Genomic DNA, 21,981 nt, shown 5'->3' on the forward strand with positions numbered 1-21,981 from the left:
TGACTGTTTTCCTTGTTTCGGTGGGGATCCAGCGAAATGTCTTCCTGAGCATGCGAAGAATGTTGAAGCAGGATGAGGATACGGCACTGACTTGTCTGCTCATTGAGAGTGAAGAATCCAGGATGACGCCTAGGTTCCGTGTGTGGTCTGTCGGGATGGGTGCTTTTCCAAGGGCTTCCGGCCACCAAGAGTCGTCCCATGCAGAGGGGGATGTACCTAAGATGAGGACTTCTGTTTTGTCTGAGTTCAGTTTCAGACGGCTTTGTTTCATCCATTCGGCAACTTCTTTCATTCCTTCGTGTAGGTTAGTTTTGGCGGTGCTGGGGTCATTGGTGAGAGAAAGGATTAGTTGAGTGTCATCCGCGTAAGAGATGATGTTGAGGTTGTGTTGGCGGGCGATGGCCGCGAGGGGGCTCATGTATACGTTGAAGAGGGTGGGGCTGAGTGAGGATCCTTGTGGTACGCCACAGATGACTTCAGTGGCCTCGGACTTGAATGGCGGGAGGCGGACTCTCTGGGTTCTTCCGGTGAGGAACGAGGTAATCCATTCAAGTGCTTTTCCTTGTATTCCGATGTTATTGAGGCGTTTTAACAGGGTGCTGTGGCAGACTGTGTCGAAGGCTGCAGAGAGGTCGAGGAGGATGAGGGCGACTGTGTCTCCATTGTCCAGTAGAGTTCGAATGTCGTCTGTTGCTGCGATGAGGGCAGTTTCAGTGCTGTGTTTTGCTCGGAAGCCAGATTGTGAGGGGTCGAGGGATTTGTTGGCTTCGAGGAAATCGGCGAGCTGGTTGTTGACGGCTTTCTCGATGACTTTGGCCGGGAATGGAAGGAGCGAAATGGGGCAGTAATTTTTGAGTTTGGTGGGGTCCGCTGTGGGTTTTTTCAGAAGGGCGGTGAGTTCAGCGTGTTTCCAGTGTTCCGGGAAGGTGGCGGAGTTGAAGGAGCAGTTGATGACGTCTCGGAGGTGCGGTGCTATGACGGAGTCTGCTTTGTTGAAGATATGATGAGGACATGGGTCTGTGGGGGATCCTGAGTGGATGGAATTCATCAGGCGGATTGTGTCCTCAGTGGAGATTGGGTTCCAGTCGTTAAGGGTGTTCACGGGGGGAGAATGTTCAGCAAATGGTTGGGTGGGTTGGTCTTCGGGTTGGTTGTCGAAGCTGTTGTGGATGTCTGCAATCTTGTTGTGGAAGAATGAGGCTAGGTAGTCGCAGAGGGCTTGAGAGGGGGTGATGTCGTTGGAGTTGGCCGAGGGGTTGGAAAATTCCTTGACGATGTTGAAAAGTTCCTTGCTGTTGTGGGCGTTGTTGTCAAGTCGATCCTTGAATGCTATTTTCTTGGCCTTTCGGATTAGTTGGTGGTGAGTGCGGGTGGCGTTTTTGAAGGCGTCCTTGGTGCTAGTGGTTGGGTCTTTTTTCCAGGCCTTTTCAAGGGATCGGCAGAGTTTCTTGGACTTCTTAAGATCATCGTTGAACCATGAGGCCTTCTTGCTGCCAGGTTTGCTTTGACGTTTTCTCAGTGGTGCTAAGGTGTCGGCGGTGTTGGATAACCATAGGGTGAGGTTGGCGGCGGCTTGGTTTGGGTTAGAAGAGTGGGCTGGGGTGTTTAGAAGGAGCGATGCGGAGATCTGGTCGGTGGTGATTTTGTTCCAGTTTCTTTGCAGAGTTGGTTGGAGGTGGTTGGTGGGTTTTGGCTTGTTGTAGGTGAAGTGAACGCAGCTGTGGTCAGTCCAGAGGAGATCCGTAGTGTGGCTGAAGGAGACATGATTGCTGGAGGTGAAGATGGGGTCGAGTGTGTGACCTGCGATGTGGGTGGGGGTAGTGACTAGTTGTTTAAGTCCGAGGTTGGCGAGGTTGTCCAAGAGGGTGGTGGTGTTGCGGTCGTTGATCTTTTCAAGGTGAAAGTTGAGGTCTCCCAGAAGGATGTAGTCTTTGGAGGGGAGCGCGTGTGGAGTGACGAAGTCCGTGATGTCTTCACTGAATTTTGCGCGGGGTCCTGGTGGTCTGTAGAGGAGGGTGCCTCTGAGTGTGGTCTTGGGGTTGATGTGTATTTGGAAGTGAAGGTGTTCGGAGTTGGCGAGGTTGGTGTCAGAGCTGGTTGAGATGCGGATTGATTTCTTATGGACGATAGCGATTCCTCCTCCTGTGTGGCCGGTACGGTCCTTGCGTGTGATCTTATAGTCTTCAGGGATGGCGATGGTGATGTCTGGGGCGGAGGAGGCGTTCATCCATGTTTCTGTTAGGAAGGCGACGTCTGGAGAGATGGTGTCTAGTAGGTTCCATAGGTCAATGGCGTGTCTGTGGACCGAGCGGGTGTTGAGAAGGATGCATTGTAGGTGGTTGGGGTCGGGAGTCTGTGGAGTGGTCGTAGCGGAGATGCAGTTGGTGCCGCTGAATTTGCAGGAGTAGCAGGAGAAAGGTCCATGAGTGTGTCCGGGAGCGGCTTGGATGCAGTTGGGGGCGCGACCGGGGTTGAGGGCTAGGAGGGTGGCGGCGTCGTAGGTGATGCGGGAGGGCAGCGCAGCGCGAGGGGCAGGGAGTCTGGCGCTGGGCGCGGGCCAGGCGCGGACGGGCGTAGACGGGCTTACCTTTGGCGCACCTTCGGCGCGGATTGGGCGCGGTCGCTGCGCGTGAACGCTGCGCGTTAGAGGAACTACCATAAGTAGTTAGAGGAGGGGGAGGGGCGAGGGGTGGTCAGCTGGGAGGCGGGATGCGGGGTGGAGCTGCAGGCTGGGCCAAAACAATAACAACAAAATGGCAGGCAAAGCGGAAGTGAGGACGACGGGGCTGGGGTGAGCAGGGTCGCCGGTCTAGTCAGTAGCGTACACAGCCAAGCCAGCAAAAAAGAAATATGCGCCCTGAACGAGGATACACAACAACAATGCTAACAATGTCAATAGCGCTAGCGTCACTTAATTCAGCCTGGGTACAATAGCGCTGGCGTTATAATCGAATTGGTTAAATTAGGCTCAGGCACAATAGCGCTAGCGTGAGGTTCCAATGCAGGCAAGCGTAGCAGAAAGCGTGGGAGCAAGCAAGCAACGATACCACCGGAGGCTTGGAGGAGCTTGGTGGGAGCGACCTCAGCAGTTGGATGCAGAGTGGTCACTAAGACGTTATTCAGTTTGGGGCCTGGTAAAATTAAAAACAGTGTTGTGCATAGTTGGACATGTAATGAGTCCGCTGCACTCGTCAGTCCAGAAAGATGGTCAACATGTTTCAGGCCCTTTAGGTGCCCCTGGAAAATATCCAAATCCAAAGTTTTTGAATTAAAGGTCAGGAGGAAGCATAAAAGAAACTCAATGATGATGCTGTCACGTATCTGACTAAGGTGGAGAACCAAGATATACCGCCTACCAAACTGCCTACATGCATGAGGGTTTTTAAGCAATGACAGGTAGAACCACCTGAACCCGGGCAGCAGGTACAAGTGATCCATTTCCGATTGATTTTTAAATATTACTAAGGAAGCTGAATGGATCATTGCTACTTCTTTTTCCCCCCACTCATGATTTATAGTAGCAAATAATTTAGACATTGCTACTTTAAAAGCAGGCCAATTATACAATAAAGGATTATCATTGTCAATAAGTGGGATTCACCAGTTTGCTGCCATCCCACCAAGATAGGAAAGAACAACTGCAACTTTGGAAGCATCAGTGGGAAATGCCTGGGGCTTGCACGAAAAGTGCAACTGATATTGACTTACAGTGGAGAAGTGTGACTCACTGGTTAGAGGAGGCATACCCTGAAGCAGAGGTAAGACCCTGGACCAGGGTTCAATTCCCGACGCGGCAGGGTCTTGAGCCCAATTGTCCATGGACTCGATAATTCTCGCTTCGGTGCCCACTCTAATCACGGGTTCACACTCTGCAACTCTGGGCATTAGCTTGCTTAATCTCCACAACAGCCCCCCGCGGCGGGATGCCTGGCTTTCACCTTGGGGATGCCCAGTACGGGTTATCTCCCAAGGCAAGCGCCGAGATGCCCTAGGGTAAGTCGAGCGCTATATAAAAACATACATACATACATACATACATACATACAAATACGGCAAACTTGAAGCTATCCCCGAAAAAAAGCTCTGGGTTAGCCAAGGGTACATGCGTGGGTACTGCTAAGGTTACCTGCAGAGGGGTTGTGTTCTCTGGCTCTGAATGTGAAGTGACAGGGGCTGAAGGTGCCCCTATTTTGGAATTAAAGGCAAACTGTCGCTTAGAAGTTCCACCAAAGTCTCCCTATGGATTATCTCTGGGTCGATACCGGACCAACCCATTCCGTAATTCCTAATTTTCTGCTTTTAATCTTAGCATTTATACCTGCATGTCTTTCTAGACTATTGTTATCAGATGTGTCTTCATCAAGGGCCTGAGCCAAAGCCCTGGTGTCAATGTGGGAATGATCCATGTCTCCCAAAAGGAACTTATGTTTTTCTTGCTTTTCCTTCTCTTGCGTCAGCCACTCACCTGAATTCTAGGTTGTTCCTTTGGGGAGAGATCAGAGAACCCACGCCACCTGCAACCTTATCTGGCAACAAAGTACAAAGAAACACTGGTGCCCAGATAGGTCTCAAGGGGAGGTGGAATTGGAGGAGAGAAATAAGAGAAAAACAACTGCACCGGATCATTTGTCTCAGGAATGAAGACCTGCACCTTCTCTGACTTTGCAGCTCGGATGCTGAGGTTGTCCAGGTGGAAGTTGAGGTCTCCAATGAGTAAGTAGTCCATGGAGGCTATGGTGTGGGGCCCGATGAGGTCAGTGATGGAAGTGGTGAATGTGGTTCGAGGTCCGGGAGGTCTATAGATGAGGGTGCCTCGTAGGGTCGTCCTGCGGCTGGTCTGGATCTGAAAATGGAGGTGTTCAGTGGTGGACGGGGAGTTGCTCATGCTGGAGGTGGCGAGATGGAGGGAGTTCTTGTGCGCGATGGCGAGTCCTCCTCCCGGGTAGTTGGGGCGGTCCTTCCTCTGAATCTTGTATCCATCGTCCATGGATGTGGCAATGTCGGGCGGAGGTGGGGTTGGTCCATGTTTCCATGAAGAAAGTGACATTTGGCAAGAGGGTGTTGAAGAGTTCCCAGATCTCTATAGCATGTCTGTGCACTGAGCGCACGTTGAGGTGGATGCACTCCAGGGCTTTGGTGGTGCTGATGTTCAGCATCGATATGGTGGCCGAGGGGGTGCGGAGGATGGTGAGAGATTGTCGCAACGTTGGCAGGAGAACTGGCCATGGGTGGTGTTCGGCGTAGCAGCTGGCAGTAGTTGTTACTTTGGGTGGTTGAGTGCAATGAGGGTAGCTGAGTCGTATCAGTGGGTGGTTGGAGAGCCAGGGTCTCTGGTGTTGATCGCAGTCGGGTTGCACATGGGCACAAACAGGCTTGCCTTTGGTGCACCAGCTGAGTGCCCGTGCAGCGGCCGCCATTAAATAAGGAAGGGGGAGGGAAGCACAGCTGAGAGGGGGAAGCGGGAACCAGCAGGGGGAGGGGCCGTGGGGGCAGCAGCTGTCGGAAAGGGCTACGAGACGGGTGCGGAGGACCCAACAAGGGCACAGGTGCAGTAAAACAAAAAAACAGGCAACTTAATCAAAATAGACAGCAAATAACACTTACAAGGCACAAAAACAATTACAATACACAAAAGCAATTACAAGGGACAAAACAATTACAAGGTACAAAAACAATTACAAGGCACAAAAACAAGTAGACAAGACAAAGAACAGAAAAATGGGCACAGACACAAAGACGGACAAGAGTGGAACAGCAGAAGAGTAAGGCTCTCCCATTAGACCACCAGGGAGGAGGCACAGGCAGGAGCCTGCAGATAGAGAAGGGCCTTGAACACCTACCTACTTGGAGAGGTGTAGGGGGCAGCGGCACAACATCGGAGCTGCTTGGGCGAAGGGCAGAGTCCCTGGCCACGTCAGAGGTCTTGCATGTGCAAATAAAGTAGTTCCTAGGGAAGTGTTACAGGATGAAATGTCTGCTGGAAGATGCGATTGCTCCTTGCAGTACATACAAGATTTCCTCAGCTGGTTAGATTGAAAAGGATTAATGATGGTCTCTCTTGAGTGGATGGATGAAACAGTTATTGCGTCTTAATACATAGAAGGCACATAACGCAATGTAAATTAAATGACGAAGTAAAGAACAGTCTTTAGCCACTTTAACCATGTTTTTGCTAAAGAAGCAGCTGTGTGCCACACAAAAAATAAATATACCTCTGAATCTGTTGGTAATATAAAATAGGAGTTTTTGACCACATTGTGAAAAAAAGCATCTCTGCGCAATACAATAAAACTAAAATGTATCTCTAGGTCAGAGTAGAATGCAAGACACACTCTCTATCTTGGTTTTTAGTTTTCTTCCTGTTTGTTTTGGTTTCCTAGGAGACGGCATGTCGGAACTCCGAGGAGCAGCTGCATCTGTGGATGATGATGTGAAGCAGTTGAAGGAGATCAGAAGACGAAGTTTAGGACGGATGAATCCACAGCAAGAGCTATAACCGAGCCTTCTCCAGATTGGCCCCTAGAATCTGGAACTTCCTGCCCCCTGAAATCAGACTGATCCCTTCAATCACTTCATTCTATAAAGAAGTCAGAGCAATGCTATCAACAGTGGGTGTTCGACACCATGCCTGGCTAAGAACTTCTGGCTTTTCTGGGGATGTCCAGGCTTCTCTCATGGACATGCTCTTTGACATGTCTCTTCAAAGACAAAGCAGACATGGCCCTCTCACACAAAATGCGCATGCACGGGCGTGCACGCATGCACAGTTTTCCCAAGGATTTCGGGAGACGGTGAGGAAGAGGAGGAGGGCAGCCTGTGGACACCGCAGGACAGGAAAGTGGTTTTAATTTACTTGGTTTAAAGTAGTATAATTATTTGTTTAATGGGGGGTGGTGGCAGAGGCTGGCCAACTCGGCTCCGCTGTGGTGGTGCAGAGATTTGCCTACTCCACGTTTTCCACAGAACGTGGAGTAGGCAAATCTCTGCACACTTCGCGGGCGGAGCGAAAGTCTCTGCCCAGGGTTAGACCAGCCATCACATCTACCAGTGATAAAACATCATGTCGGACAGGTGAGTTATTCAGATAGTCTGAAGGAATTACTCTGTCAACTTCAAGACTACCGGTCCATCCATGCCTCCAACTTATGACCGGCTGATAGAGAATCACCTGATTTTTCTTCAGGAGGAAGTCAAGACTCATTTGACCAAGGGAGTCATAGAAAGGATGCTGGCACCAGAATTAGGCTCTGGTTGTTATTCCTGCTACTTTTAGTCTCAAAAAACAAAAAGGGCCTGCACCCTATCCTAGATCTGTGAGCCCTCAACTGTTTCCTCAAAAAAGTCTTCCCCAGCTTGACGAATGGCTTTTGAAGGCAAGCTCCCACCTCCAGACTTCAGTGAACCTTCTACATTTGCTGGGGATTACTACCAACATGCCAAAGTCACACCTGACTCTTTCTCAGATGCTCCATTTCATCGGACCTGTTCTGGACACAGAGAAGTTTCAGGCCCATCCTCCCGAGGGGCGAGGCCAGGATATCCATGCTATGATCCCGATGTTTCAGCCTCTATCTTGGATTTTGGTGAAAAATGACTCGGATGCTGCTGGGTCTCATGACCTCCTGCATCCTGGTTGTGACACATGCTAGATAGAATATGCAGGGCTCGTTAGTGGGACCTGAAGTTCCAATGGGCGCAGCATCAGGGGAATATTTCTGACAAGGCCCATATCTTGTAGAGAATTGTGCAGGACCTGCAGTGGTGGCTGACCAACACCAATTGGGTCAGAGGCAGACCCCTCTTCCTTTCCCACCGAGAATTCACAGTAGTGACAGATGCATCACTGCTGGGGTGGCCATCTGAGAGAGGTGGAGATCAGAGGACTCTTGTCTCTGTGGGAATCCGGACTCAATTTGCTGGAGCTCAATGTGGCGATTCGCTGGCATTGAAAGCCTTTATTCCTTCCACCAAGGCAAAGCTGGTTCAAGTGTTCACGGTGAGCACCACTGCCATGTGGTACTGCAACAAACAGGGTGGGGTGGTGTCATGGGCCTTTGTCAAGAGGCCCTGCGTCTCTCTAAATGGCTGGAACAGCAGGGCACATCCCTGGTGGTTCAACACCTAGCAGGTTCTCTGAACACCAGGGTGGACAAACTCAGCCATCGATGGCCAGCTGATCACGAATGGCGTCTTCACCTGGAGGTAATGTAAGGTATCTTTTAACACTGGGGAGAGCCTTGGTCAGATCTGTTCGCCTCAACTGAGAACATGCAATGCCAGCAGTTTTGCACGCTGGGGTTTCCAATGTGGCTCTCCCTAGGAGACACTTTTTGTCTTGTGTGAAGCTCAGGCCTACTGTTCACCTTTCGGCCCATACCACTCCTGCTCAGAGTGCTCAAGAAGATCAGGAGCGACTGGGTCCGTGTCATTCTGGTGGCTCCAGACTGGGCATAGAGAGTGTGGTATCCTGAGCTTCTCCAATTAAGCATTGATCATTGATCAGGTTGCCCCTTTGGAATGATTTTCTGTCACAGCAGCAGGGGAGTTTGCTCCACCTGAACCTGTCAACTCTACACCTTCTCGCATGGAGATTGAGCGGTGGCAGTTGATAGCACTCAACCTCTCTCCCAAAGTCTGTTATATTAATTTGGCAGCCAGGAGTCCCTTTACTAAGACTGTGTAGACCTGCTGCTGGAACAAATTTGTAAAATATTATACAAAATCTATCTATAATCTATTGAACTTCATTCTGCTTAACTCTCTCAAGTTCTTCTGTTTATTTTAACCCTTGCTCAGCAGGGCTCTGCTCTTGGCAATCTCAAAGGTTACCATTCGGTCATATCTGCCTACTTGAGGAAGCCAGGCCAACTCTCTTACTTAAATCACCTATTGTAAATAGATTTCTTAAGCAACATTTACATATGTTCCCACCTGCCCCTTTCATCATAGCTCACTGGGACCTTATTTTGGTTCAAATCTTACTGATGTCTGTTCCGTTCAAACCTATACAAAACTGCCCCCACTGACTGCTTACCATCAAAACAGCTGTTTTAGTGGCAATAACTTCTACCAGGAGGGTGAGAAGATTGCAGGCTATGTCAGCTTCGCTCTAGGGCCTCTTTCTTACCGAAAGTGGTGGCAATCAGTCACCTTGCCCACTTTCTACACTCCTCTGCACTCCTGTAAAGAATATTCTGGACCCAAAGAGAGTGTTGTTGTTCTACCTAGACCCCACTAAAGAGTTTGGGATGGATGACCAACTCTTTATGGGGTAAGTTGGATCAAAGAAAGTTTGTGCGGTACAGAGGAGGACTATCTTGTGATGGGTCATCTCCTGTATCAAAATTTGCTATGCTCTGTTAAAAAACCAGCCTCCCGAAGGCTTAAGGCTCATTCCACCAAAATGAAGGCTTCTACCACGGCGTTGCAATGTGGAGTTCCAGTCCTTGGCATCTGTTAGGCAACAACGTGGGCATCACTGCACGTGTTCACCAATCACATCTGCCTAGACAGTCAAGTCCACAGGGACGGCCTTTCTGCAGCACTTCCTGCTCCAAACTTGTCCGCAGTCCCATCTCTGGGGATTGTATTGATTGGGTATCTATTTAAAAGTGGGGATGCTGCGGCTAGATGTCTCTATCAGATGGACAAGCTACTTACCCTCGGTAACGCCTCATCTGTGAGAGTCACAGATTCCTTACCGACCCACCCCTGCTTCCCTCAGTATTGGCAGGATTTTAAGGTCAGGGCTGATCTCTGTCAGGGCCAAGTTGTTCATGGCTCCACACTCCTGGCATGGGAAGTTGTGAAAAGTAACTGAGGTCAGTGCGCCGAGGAGGTGCCTATATAGGTGGCGCAGATGTCACAACAGCGAAGAAGACACGACTACATGCCGTGAAGCCGACTGACGCCACCTACCAGCGCACAAGGGTATTGCTCAAAGAAAAATCTTCCGGAACCTGTCTGACCGCAGGGAAATTCAAGGGTAAGGAATATGTGGCTGGATCATGTCTCTATCAGATAAGGCGTCACCGAAGGGAAGTAATTTATCCTCATGGAGCCAATTTAATTTACTAGTGTATTTTCTGTCCCTATTAGCTAACTAGCCTCCTGTACAACATGTCTTATCAAATTGCTATTTCGCTGTTATACAAGTACATAAAATAAAATTTCAGTCATTATTTAGATTGATGGTTTTTATTAAGTAAGTGTCCATCATGAGTGAGAGAGGGGCATGTTGATGACCACAAATGTGACGAGAATGTGTTTGCCCTTGGTCTCTAATTAAGCATAAACTAGGTTGTGTCTTCTGGCACACCATACACAGTAAGGGACACTTCCTGATGATGATTATGATTGCCTTTACTGTCCCAAAAAACACACTTTTCAACATTCAGTAGAGAGAGGCACTTTTGTTCAACGTCCCAAAGACAAGTTTCAGCATTCTGGATTGTCTGCAGGTGCTAGTACATACAGCTCCATGCCCAAGCAAAGCAACTTTGAAGGTATAATAAAATGAATTCCTGTATGTCGGGAGAGAGTAAGGAAGAATTAATGACGATTTGTGGGGAATTAATGCAAGAAGGCTTTTCGCCTCCATCCTCCATCAGTGCTAAAAGCTTTGGGTCTGAGCCAGATAAGGCTCCAATATGTCCTATTTTCTATATCCCATCTCGCATTCTCTCTCACCCTCACACACTCTTTCCTCCTCACTCTCGCTGCAAATGACAGTTCCTGTCTTACCTGCATTAACGGGACATCCAGTGAATGATGTCACAATAGGCTAAACATCGTAACAAAATTATCAAATATGCCCTGGGAATATGGAATGTATGTAGGCAACAATCAACTAGCTTGATTTGTGCGCTGAGAGTGGAGGCAGTTTTGGTAGCTGTACTTACAAATTTTCTGCTGATGGCAGAAGATAGCAGTGTCTTCGCCTTGATGCCATTAGGCAAAGATGGTTTGATGTTTACGTCTCTCCATCTCAGAGTGGCTTTACCATGAATTGGGCTCTGGTGATGTAACTCAGGGCCATATTCACTAGGAGCTATCATCGAATTAATGTCACTTTATCGCAGCCAAAGTTGTGGTAATTTTACCCCACCATTCACAAGCAGGTGCTAACAGCCCACAGCATCAGTTAACCCGCGATAGCAACCCAAAAAACATCACCACAGAGGACCCCCGAAACTATCACAAATGAGATGCAGAGTAGGCGTTCCTGTGCAAAAACCTGCGACAGCACCACACCTCAACATTCACAACAACCAGACGGATCGACAGTAAGAACACAAAACAGCAGGAATTTTAGACCTGCTCCGACCTGGTGTAAAGTCGGACCACAGTTTGCACCACAATAGGGCCCCAGCTCAGAGCCGCACCAGAAGAACAACCTATGCCATGGAGCTACTGATTATGCCCACGGGACACCCAAGAGGGCCACAACACACACCAACACCACACCCAGGACCCCCCTCTGGCCCCCCAGGTAAAGACATGCTTCTCAAGATACACCTAAACATGTACCAAATAATCCGCCTGATGTCGCACAATCACAACTGGTGACATGCATGTGTTGGCACAGAAATGACCATCACACATTCACTATTGAAGCAAACAATTAAACTTTATTGAAACAACACAGAAATCACAATAAGGCACAGGGCGGTTCCCGTTGACACTTTCCATAGGTCGCAGCCTGCAAGACAAAAAACATGATGAGAAGGAATGACCTGCGCACATCAAAGGACAGAGAGAGAGGGAGAGAAGAGAGGGGGAGAGAGAGAGAGAGAGAAGAAGAGAGGGGTAGAGAGAGAGAGAGAGAGAGAGAAGAAGAAGAGAAGAAGAGAGAAGAAGAGAAAGAGAGAAGGAAGAAGAGATGGGGCGAGAGAGAAGAAGAGAGAAGGAGAGAGGGATAGAGAAAGAGAGAGAAGAGAGGGGGAGAGAGAGAATAAGACTGGACAAGAGAGAGAGACAGAAGAAGAGAGGGGGAGGGAGAGAGAGCTGACCCTGTGCACCCAGGCCACACTGCTCACCTGCTGCCACCGGTGTGTCTCCAACCACCACCAGGTCCCATATCTGAGACAGCGTCATCTGAAACAGTGTCCAGAAACATGACTGGCACAGTACACACACTTACACAAGACAACATCGCCCGCCCGCCCATGCACCCCAAGGCAGAGGCATCCCAGCCCCTCCCGCCGCCGATTTGAGCATGCCTGCCCCTGCACACCCAGGCAGAGGCATCCCAGGCCCTCCTGCCGCACATCGGAGCATTCCCACCCATGCACACACAGGCCTCACTGCTCACCTTCCGCCACCGGCATGTAGACTGCAGGTCCCACCACGTGCCGCTGTAAGCCACAAGGCCGGGCCCGCAGACATGGCACCTTCTGTACCATGCAGCCACGTTGCGCTGGCCACCAGGTAACATGTCTGGTGCTGGGATCATATTGCACCATGGTATGCTATGTACCAGGTCACCCTGTAACATCGCAGCCTGCAGAGCCGCTCAGCCCACTGGGTGCCACTAACTCTGTGACCTCGGAAGTGTGGCCACGTTGTGGTAGGCCAGCGCAGGACGCTGGCGCAGCCTACACTGCGGTCTAGCAAGGCACTCAAATCTCGGGCAGTCCGGACTGCCAGGACGGGCCATCATCGCAGGCTGCTCACCCGCTTAGCAGCTCAAGGTGGCAATAACTCAGTGCACCCTAAGTCACTGTCCTGTGGTGGAGTGCCTGCGCCGGCCACAATGCAGCATCTGCCACAAACCCTGTCCAACCCCAGTCATCGCCACGTGGTGATAGGCCTGTGCAGGCTGAAACGCAGCAACTGGCACAAACCCTGTCCACCCCCAGTCAGCGCCACTTGGTGGTAGACCTGTGCCGGCCGCAAGGCCTCGGGTCTGATATCCAGTCACCCCGGCAGAGGTGTATGTGACGTCGTCGGATGCTTATATTTGCGGGGTCACATGGCCTGTGACGCCTGTGCCGGGTAGGTGTGGTGTGTGTACAAACCTGCGCTCAGGTAGTGGCTGTAACATGCTAACAACTAGACCAGTGACCTGCGCAACACCAGCGAGTACCCCAGCAATGGGTAGCAATGAGCCCCTCCCCCCCAGAGCATGAGTGGAGTTGTCTGGCCTGCCATACACCGAAACAGGGCAGGGCTTGAGAAAATGACTTGTGGGTACTGGGCTTGGGTCAGTCCATGGCCAGACTAGAAAGTGGCTGCTGCATGTGTCCCTGTTGTGGTGTCCACGGGACCCCTGACACAAATTGCCATTATACCCCCTCTGACTGCCATCCCACAGGATGTGCATCATTGACACAAGTGAAATCACTGTCCCTACATTTATCCACACATACATACATGATTGAGGAAAGACATGACACAGCAGTGCGTGACTGGATGTTTATTGCACAAAACAGGGCTTTTCCGCAGCTGGAGCGTCACAGGGCACTGCCGAATGCACCACACTATATGGGTCCGTGGAGGGCCAGCCAGTGTCCATCCGTGGAAGACAAGTACTGCGGAAGAAGAGGGGTGCAGTCCGCAGTCTGGTCGCTGTGTCATTGGTCATCAAACAGGAAGTGGTGGTCTATGTCGCTGTCCAAGGTGAGTTCATCAGAGTGAATCGGGGGTCAGTGGAAGGTCATGAGGCCATGTACAGGACCAACCAGGAACAGGTCAGGTGGCTGAAATGACTGCTACTGAGCCCTTCTGAACACAGGCCCATCCACGTCCTCGCCCCCGGATATGTGCCCTGCTCCACCTGGGGGTGTTGCTGTACCGGCTGCGGCACTGTGTGGCACTGACACCTCAGGTGCCGGAGGTGGTCTTTCTGCCACACTGTGTGGCACTGTCACCTCAGGTGCCGGAGTGGTTTGGCCTGCAACACAGGGAGGCATAACCACACCAGGGTGCGGAGATGTGGATGGTGTGGGGGCAGCAGCATTCAACATCACCATGCCTCGTGGCAGCAATGCCATGGTGAGGATCTGCAGGGAATGGTAGAACCCTGCTACATTCCGCTGATGTACAGCGGTGGCTGCCATCCTTTCCGCCTCCATCCACACCCTGTCCTCCATGAGCCTCCGCATGTGTGCCAGCTCACAGCTGGTATAGCTGGAGCCACTTTGAGCGGACATGTGTTCTTCTCTCTGCATCATAAGTCCAGCGATGTCAGTCAGGGGTCATTGGATACCATGGAGCGGGGCTACACACCCAAGGATGGTGTCAAGTTTGGTAGCCATTAGGTCGAACCGCACCTGCTCTGCGGTGTCCCTCTGGCCCTCCAGCACACGGCGTTGGAAGGCCATGTGTTGTTCCTGGGAGTTTTGGAGGGGTGCCGGGGCTGTGGGTGCCTCCTGCTGGGTGGTTAGGGTAGTGGGTGGGGTCTTCCTGATGAAGCAGGCCTGCCCTGATCCTGGAGGTGAGTTGCCGATGAGGTCCATGAAGTCTTGGATGGCTTGGGTGACGATGGTGGTGTTGTCCTCCTCGTCATCAGTGAAGAGTGGCTGGGACTGCTCTGCAGGTGGTTTTGACGGTGCCCCTGCGATGTGAAAGGGAGATTGGGTAAATTACAAATTGTCCACATGTATGTAGATGCATGGTGCATGTTGACATTCAGACAGCATGGCATTGTACATTGTGACAGTCTGTAGATCTGGGCGAGGACCCAGAGTCATTGTGGGTGTGCACTGTGCTGTGCTTAATTGTGCATGTGTGCCATTGTGCCCATCTCCTCCCTTCCCCCCAGTACCTGGTGGTCACTCACCCTCTTGCGGTTGTGTTGTGTCCTGTCGAGCAGTGTCCGATCCCCCAACTTCAGCCACAGTTTCCACACTGAGGACTGTCGACACCAGCTCCTCCATGTCATCCAGCTCGAGGTGTGGAGCTGACCCCCAACCTCCAGTCTGCGTTGCGGCCCTCCGATTGGCGTAGAGTTTCTCCTTGGACCGCCGCTTGATGTAATTCCATCGCCTCTTAACCTCGTCCATTGTCCTCTTGTGCTCCCTGACGGCATTCATCTTGTCCACTATGTCCTGCCACATTCCATTTTTGGTGCCCAATGATACGTTGGAGGTGACGAACAGTTGTTGATGGTGTTCCATCACCTCTGTGACTATGATCCTGTACGCCTGCAAACTGAATTTCGTCTTCCTCTTCTTCTTGTTCTTGTCCTTACCTGTCCCCGAGGTCCCTGGCTGGTCATCTGGGGTGATTGTGGGGTTGCGCTCGTCCTCTGCGCCTGCTCCGGCAGCCTACATGGGCCTAGTGTGTTGGTCAGTTTGTGTTTGTGTATTTTTTCTACTTTTATGTTGATTTTTCCCACCTGCCAGGTGTGTTGCAAAAGCAAATGTATATCAGATGCAAATGGCAGAAAGTGCATATTGTAATCTGCAAGGGAAAAGAAGTTTGGAAATTGAGTCACCTGGCTGCAGGAAGGTAAGTATACCTGATGGGTTTAAGGTTGGTGGTGTCGGTCACACAAAATGGTAATGTTTCTCTACACAAAATGGTAATGTTTCTGTACATGTGGACCATAGAGGCTTCAGTCAGCAGTTTCTAAATACGGGGTGATCAATCATGATCATAAGGGGCAAAATGAAGAGTGAACTACAATCAAGATGTGAGCACTCCAGATTCAAAGGGTGTGCTTCCAGGCCCACAGGACTCCTTCAATCCAGCTATCCAGCTATCCAACATGCTCAGTGAAGAAGAAAAATAGGGATGGTGCAGAAAGGGAGGGGGCCTATGAAGTACTGTCATCACTAAGCTCACCTGCACTTTTAGCAGTTGTTTTCATGGGCACATCTCTTCAGGTATCCGGTGAGAGATATTGATTGTTTCAATATGCTGTATCTGCTTGGGTTGGCTCGGCCTTTGGTGCAGTCAAGGTCAGTAACAGCAGGGCATGCTTGCAGAGCTACAGTAGTGGTGTTTAGGCTTGTATTCAATTAGGAGGGAACTTACAATATTCAGAATCATGCTTGAAAACACTAACATACACAAAGTGAAGGATGGAATCCTTTAATTAATCTCAGCTACTGGTAATTATTCAGGGTCGCATCGAGTCCATCGTTATTTTACACACCATGCGACTTCAGTTTGGACCCAACTTTATGTAAGTCAGCCTAAACCCTGCTTCAATTTGTACAGCCCAGCCCCAACCGCCAGACCAGGTCCTCCCTGAACCAGAATACATTCAACCCAGGGCCGGATTCACCCTAGTTAGGGCTCATCAGCCAGGTATAATTTGGTTTCAGTGACACAATGGACATGCAGCTCACTTTAGGCATAACCGTCCCATTAGGGGGATACATTAAAGTATATTAAATAGTGATGGATGAAATGTTTGAATCAATCTCAGCCACTGGTAATTTCTTAGAGCCACATCCCAAGCCATCATTATTTTGCACACCGTGCCGCCTCAGTTTGGACCCAGTTATATGTAAATCAGTCTTGACCCTGCTCCAATGGTTGCAGTCCAGTCCAAACTGCCAGGTCTGGTCCTCCATGAACAGGAATACAAGCAACCAACCCATCACTGGTTTCACCCTAATTGGGAAGGGTATGCCCAAAAGTGGGTCTTATGTACCCCGTCACTAATATCAAGTAATAACTGGCTGACGAGCTGTAACTAAGGCGAAATTAATGCACATTCGCAAACAAAATGGGCTATAGGATTCATTTTGCGCTAAGAAAATAACATTAAATGCTACAGGACACAAACAACAGAAGCCAGCCGCCATTCACTCTTAGCTCATTGTTTCTGTGCTCCTGTGTTAGGATTTGTGCTCCAAATGACTCTTAATTAACTCAATCTGGCGTGTTCACATACTTTTGGTAATTTACCATCACAAGAGTGGTGCGTATATACTGACAGTGCTCCTATTTCTCTTACAAAATTACCAATGACTGAGATTAATTCAAATATTCCACCCATCACTTTTGTATACTTTTGAACCGCCAGCACAAGGGCTCATTAAGTTGCAGGTTCAAGGGTTCCAAGCCCAGGCACAAGAGGGCAACATGTTTGCTTGTAGCCCAAGCTTATGTATCTAAGGTTCTGTATTTCACCTGCTTTATGTCAAAATGAAAAAGACTTGACTATGTTTGTCAAAGACAGAAACATGCATCAATCCAGACTTCTGCTTTCCTGTTTAGAGATTCCACATGATGTACCCGAGGTGGAACCAGACAATACCCGAGGTGGGAGCAAGGGGATAGAAACAAGCCGATGAAATCCAGGAAGTGTTCAACCATGACTAGGCTACTTTTTTAAATCTTGTTTCCAACTGTTATTTTCCACGTCTTCTTACTCTTTTTAGCCTTTGCAGCCACTAACTGTGTCCACAGAGAAAGTACCACATTCTCTATTACGTAAACAACAGGCACACATTACATTACTTTCACACTGAACAGCCACATTTGAGGCATAAAATAACATCACAGTAATTTCATATTCATAACCCATGGTGGAGGCACTGGAATGGTCCTTGGACATAGCAGGAAGTACTGCAGCACTGGATAATTCAGTCAGCCTCCTGTGAACAGCGGTGGTATGTTTAGGCTGATTGTGGCCTGCTTCCTGAAACAATCTACCACCACCACCGATGTACATTTGTGTGAGTAAAGGATTTATTTTATTTATTTCAGACAAAACACACACACAGCACACACACAACACGCACAAAAACACACATGTAACACACACAACATCTGCACACACACAACACACTCAACACCTACACACACACACACACACACACACACGCACACACACACACACACGCACACACACACACAATGAGGGTTTGGGTTGATGAAATGAAAATAAAAAATACTTACCTGCTGCCCTGCTCCCGCTGACGACACCGGCAACCTCACTGCTCCTTTCATTGGACCAGAACAGGATGGGGCCTCAAGGCACACGCTCCCCACTGAATTTGGGATGCTGCTGTCAAGCATGAGAGCAGCACCAGGATTGGTTTGGGCAGCCTTGTTTGCCACTCAGACAGTGCATTGGAGCCTGTAGCTTTTCTCCAACCTGGCTGTGCAATGCAACCGGATTGGAGAAGCATTAAGTGCGCCTGTCAGTTTGGCCAGCTTAGTGCACACTTTTCCCTGCCATGCCGGACCGCCTCACCCAATAATCATTACCATTTCAAGCAGCAATAAATACAATTATAATAAAGTTATGTTATTATCATTTTATTTGTCATCTGCTGCCTTTGGGCAGTGGGGCGACGCTCCTACGCCATTACCGAGGAGCCACCACCGCAGGTACACTATTTAAAGGAAAGAGTAGGAAAAATATGGTAAAGAAGTAATCACAAATGTAATATTTTCTCCTGCTCGAAACTCTCAAATTGTAAATTTCAGCTCATCACTAAACTATATTTAAAGCAAAGGGAACAGAATAAGCCTGTGATCATGGAAGCTGCTCAACCGCAGGCTCCCATACACTGTTTGAGCCCTGCATCTTCTTTGATTTATAATTACTCTCTTCTTTAATGTGCTGAGATTGAGCTGAACAATTTCTCTCTGCATGGATGAAGTCCTTGGAGATGAGCACATGCTGAGCGCAGCTGCAAAATTTCCATGCTGAAGAGGGAATTGTGAGTACCCCTGAGAATATTGTAAGCCCATGCTTTAGTTGCTTTGAGAATCTTAATAAACCCTTCCTTCCCTTCTGCCTTGATTTAGGTGATACATGAAGTGGAACAGAGAGATGCACTGTTTGAACCTTTGCTATCTCCTAAGGAGTGGATTTGCAAAAGTACATTTTTACATGTGCATAGAGGTAAGATGGCGAAGACACTAAGGGGCATATTTATGAGAGGGCCACACCACTCTGAGTAGCTTCAAAAATCTGGAGCAACGCAACGCACCACAAATCACTGCGTTGTATTACTCCGCCCTGGGAAAGTGTTCCATGGGCATTGTATGGGGGTTCCCATGCAACAACCATTGATTTTGAAAGCATCTGCAGATTTACAAGAACTTGTAAAGCTGGGACTGCAACAAAATCATCCACCTTCCTGGGAGAATTCTGCAGCACACATAGAGGAATATCTCTCCCAGGATTATTTTTGTAAATAAAGGTGCCCCTATCTGCACAAAAACAATACTGCATGCAACTCAGGCAGGGTGCCTGCGGTGGCACTAGGGTGCTCAAAGTTTGCCAGTGTAAAGAAAAAATATGGCACATTCCTGCCCTTTCCATGCCATGCAGTAGAGCGGAGCAAGGTGACTTGCTGAACTGCGTGACTTTCTCATAATGAGGCCCTGAGTTTTCACTAATCTGCCAAGTAATGCAAAGCCGGGAAACTTTTTGCCTTGGCAAACTTTGGGAAAGTTTTAAACCACCCAAGGTGCATTTAATTTTGCGCACAACCCTGCAGATCAAATGTTCCTTGTGAGGGAAGTGCTGTGGGTGTGGCATCCTGCATCAGATATTCAGGTGACATTCCTGGCAGCCTGCATCCTTCCTGCACTAGAAGGAGGCACAGGAAGAGTGAAGAAGGCAGTGTGCTGATGAGGGTGATTGGGGTCATGGTAGGAGACAGCTTAGGTGGGTATAGTGCACGAAAAGGCAGGCAGGGGTTATGGTAGTGTGTGGGGGCTAGGTATTTGGCCTGGTGTATAGGGAATTGAGCCTGCCTCCAAACAATCACTTTCCACCCACTGTCCCAACCTTCCATTTTAAACTTTGCAATCAGTGTCCGCACTTTGCACAACCTTAGCGGAGAGCCGGTGCTTATCTTTTCAGTCAAATAGGCAGGTCACACTTCAGTTTTAAAAAGTAGCCATGTTGAAAGCTCTGTTCATATATGAGAGTTTTTGCACTATCCTTCAAAGAAAAATGACACCTGTCAAAATCTAAGGTAATCTGAAATGTGTTATACACAGCAAAATTAATATAATACACAGTAGAATATAATATAACCTGTAAATGGTTTCTGGGTGTTAGTGTTTATTTTGTACGGTTCTGATGGCGACTGCAAGTAGGTATAACAGGTAATACTATAGTTTTGCATTGCATATTAGCATTTGTACATCACTTTATACCACTGCTGTCTTGAACGGCCACACCCATTTTGTTGTGCATGATAAAGCTGTGCCCTCTCCGGGAAGCATTGGTGGGTTGCATGTAGGCGTTACTTCACTCTTGTCCGGGGAGACATATAGCTGTGCTTGGGCATGAAGTCAGGCAGTAAAGGTAAAAGGCACCTCTGTGCTCTAATTACCTTCTTAAATACCTTGTTCCTTTAGTCCCATATAAGGAAGAGGAGGTCAATTCTGTACTAGGCTGCATGGTGAAAGTGGTTATACAGGAATAATATCCTTGATGGGTTAAAGTTCCAGAGCTTGACCATCTCTGGGGAGAGTACTGCCAATGCAAAAGCTTTTAAATGAAGGTGATGGAGCGCAAAATTAATTTTTTCATTGTAGGGGTGCATCATAATCACGAGTAGTCTGCACCTGCATATATTCCTTTGTTGCATTAACCTGGGATAGTATAATGTGAACTGTAATAACCTGAATTGTGCTGTATTAGGGAAATGTCAAAGTAAAACTGAAGAAATAAATGTTGAAACTAGATTTGTTTAGTCGGAAACATTAACGTGCAGAATGAGTGTATGCTGCTGATAATTATTCCCATATTCGATGTGCTTATGTAATGTGTTATTAATATAGAAGTGCAGAGTAAAGACTGTTCATTTATATGTACTTTCATAAAGCCTGTGTGCTATTTTCTTATGTTGGCCAATTTCTGTCGGCCTGAAATGCATTTTCCCTAGAAGCTCTCGCATTAGATTTAATAGTTGAATTTCATGTGCATGTTGGATTTGTTCTTTCTCACGTCTCTGTTGCAGGAAGAAGAATCATCCTTGTTAGTTATAATAATGTCTTTATTTTAGGAGTTAGGCTTAGGGCGAATAGAATGCATTAAGCGTTGATGCTGATAGTGGCAAGCGGTTGTACTTTCTTATCAGAGCAAGCCTGGGAATCAAGGTCATCTCGCCAAAGCTTGGGAGCATCGCTGCCTAATGGAAAGGTGCCTATGAGGAGGTGGTCTGGCTGGATGGCGCAATTTTGCAAATCACTCTGGAAGACTACCTGTGGTATTGATGTATCATAACTAGGGAAAGTGCCCAGGGAGACTTCTGCCTTGCCTTGAGAGAGAGAGCATCTTAGAACGAGCTCTTTAGCTTTATGCTACTTGACCCAACTGATATGTAGAGACATTTTAGGAAGACTTTAAACGCTGACACCTTAACTGATCTTGCATTTGGGAAATAGCATGTAAGGCTGTCATGTTAGCTCTAATGCTTTATACCCATGGACTTCCGATGAAGGGGAATCTGGATGTCGGCTCAATAATCTTTTGTATCCCGATTCTCATGGAACCTGGATCCTTCACAGGGATGGTCAGAAGTGGGCTACTCTGGATCTGAGGGTCATTCTTTGGAGATAAGCACAAGTTGTAAGGCGATCAGTCAAGTGTCATGGAAGGCCCGGTGGACCAGTGATGATGAAGAAAGCTCTAAATGAAATACAGGTAGCCATAGGCAGAAGGTGGAGAGTTTGAAAGGCTGGTGATATGGTCAGAGATGCTAAGAAAAATTTGCCTTCATTGTGGATCCCACATAATCTCCAGAGAAGTAAAAAAAAGTCCTACAAATGTGAAGTGTTAGAAATGGGGGTCTCTAGTTGGCAGGTTGTTACCCTGTCCAAGTAGAGGCCCTTCTTCCTAGTCCAGATAAGGGAGATACACTACTGAAATAACCCCTGCTCACCCCCTTGGTAGCTTGGCATGAGCATTCGGGCTTATCTCGGAGGCAGTGTGTAAAGCATTTGCACATAACATACAGTAATACAGTTAAAAACACTACAAAAGGAAACCACACCAGTTTAGAAAAATATCCAATATTTATCTCGGTAAAACAAGACCAAAATGATAAT

Source organism: Lissotriton vulgaris, chromosome 9, assembly GCF_964263255.1.
Source record: "Lissotriton vulgaris chromosome 9, aLisVul1.2, whole genome shotgun sequence".
Lineage (NCBI taxonomy): Eukaryota > Metazoa > Chordata > Amphibia > Caudata > Salamandridae > Lissotriton > Lissotriton vulgaris.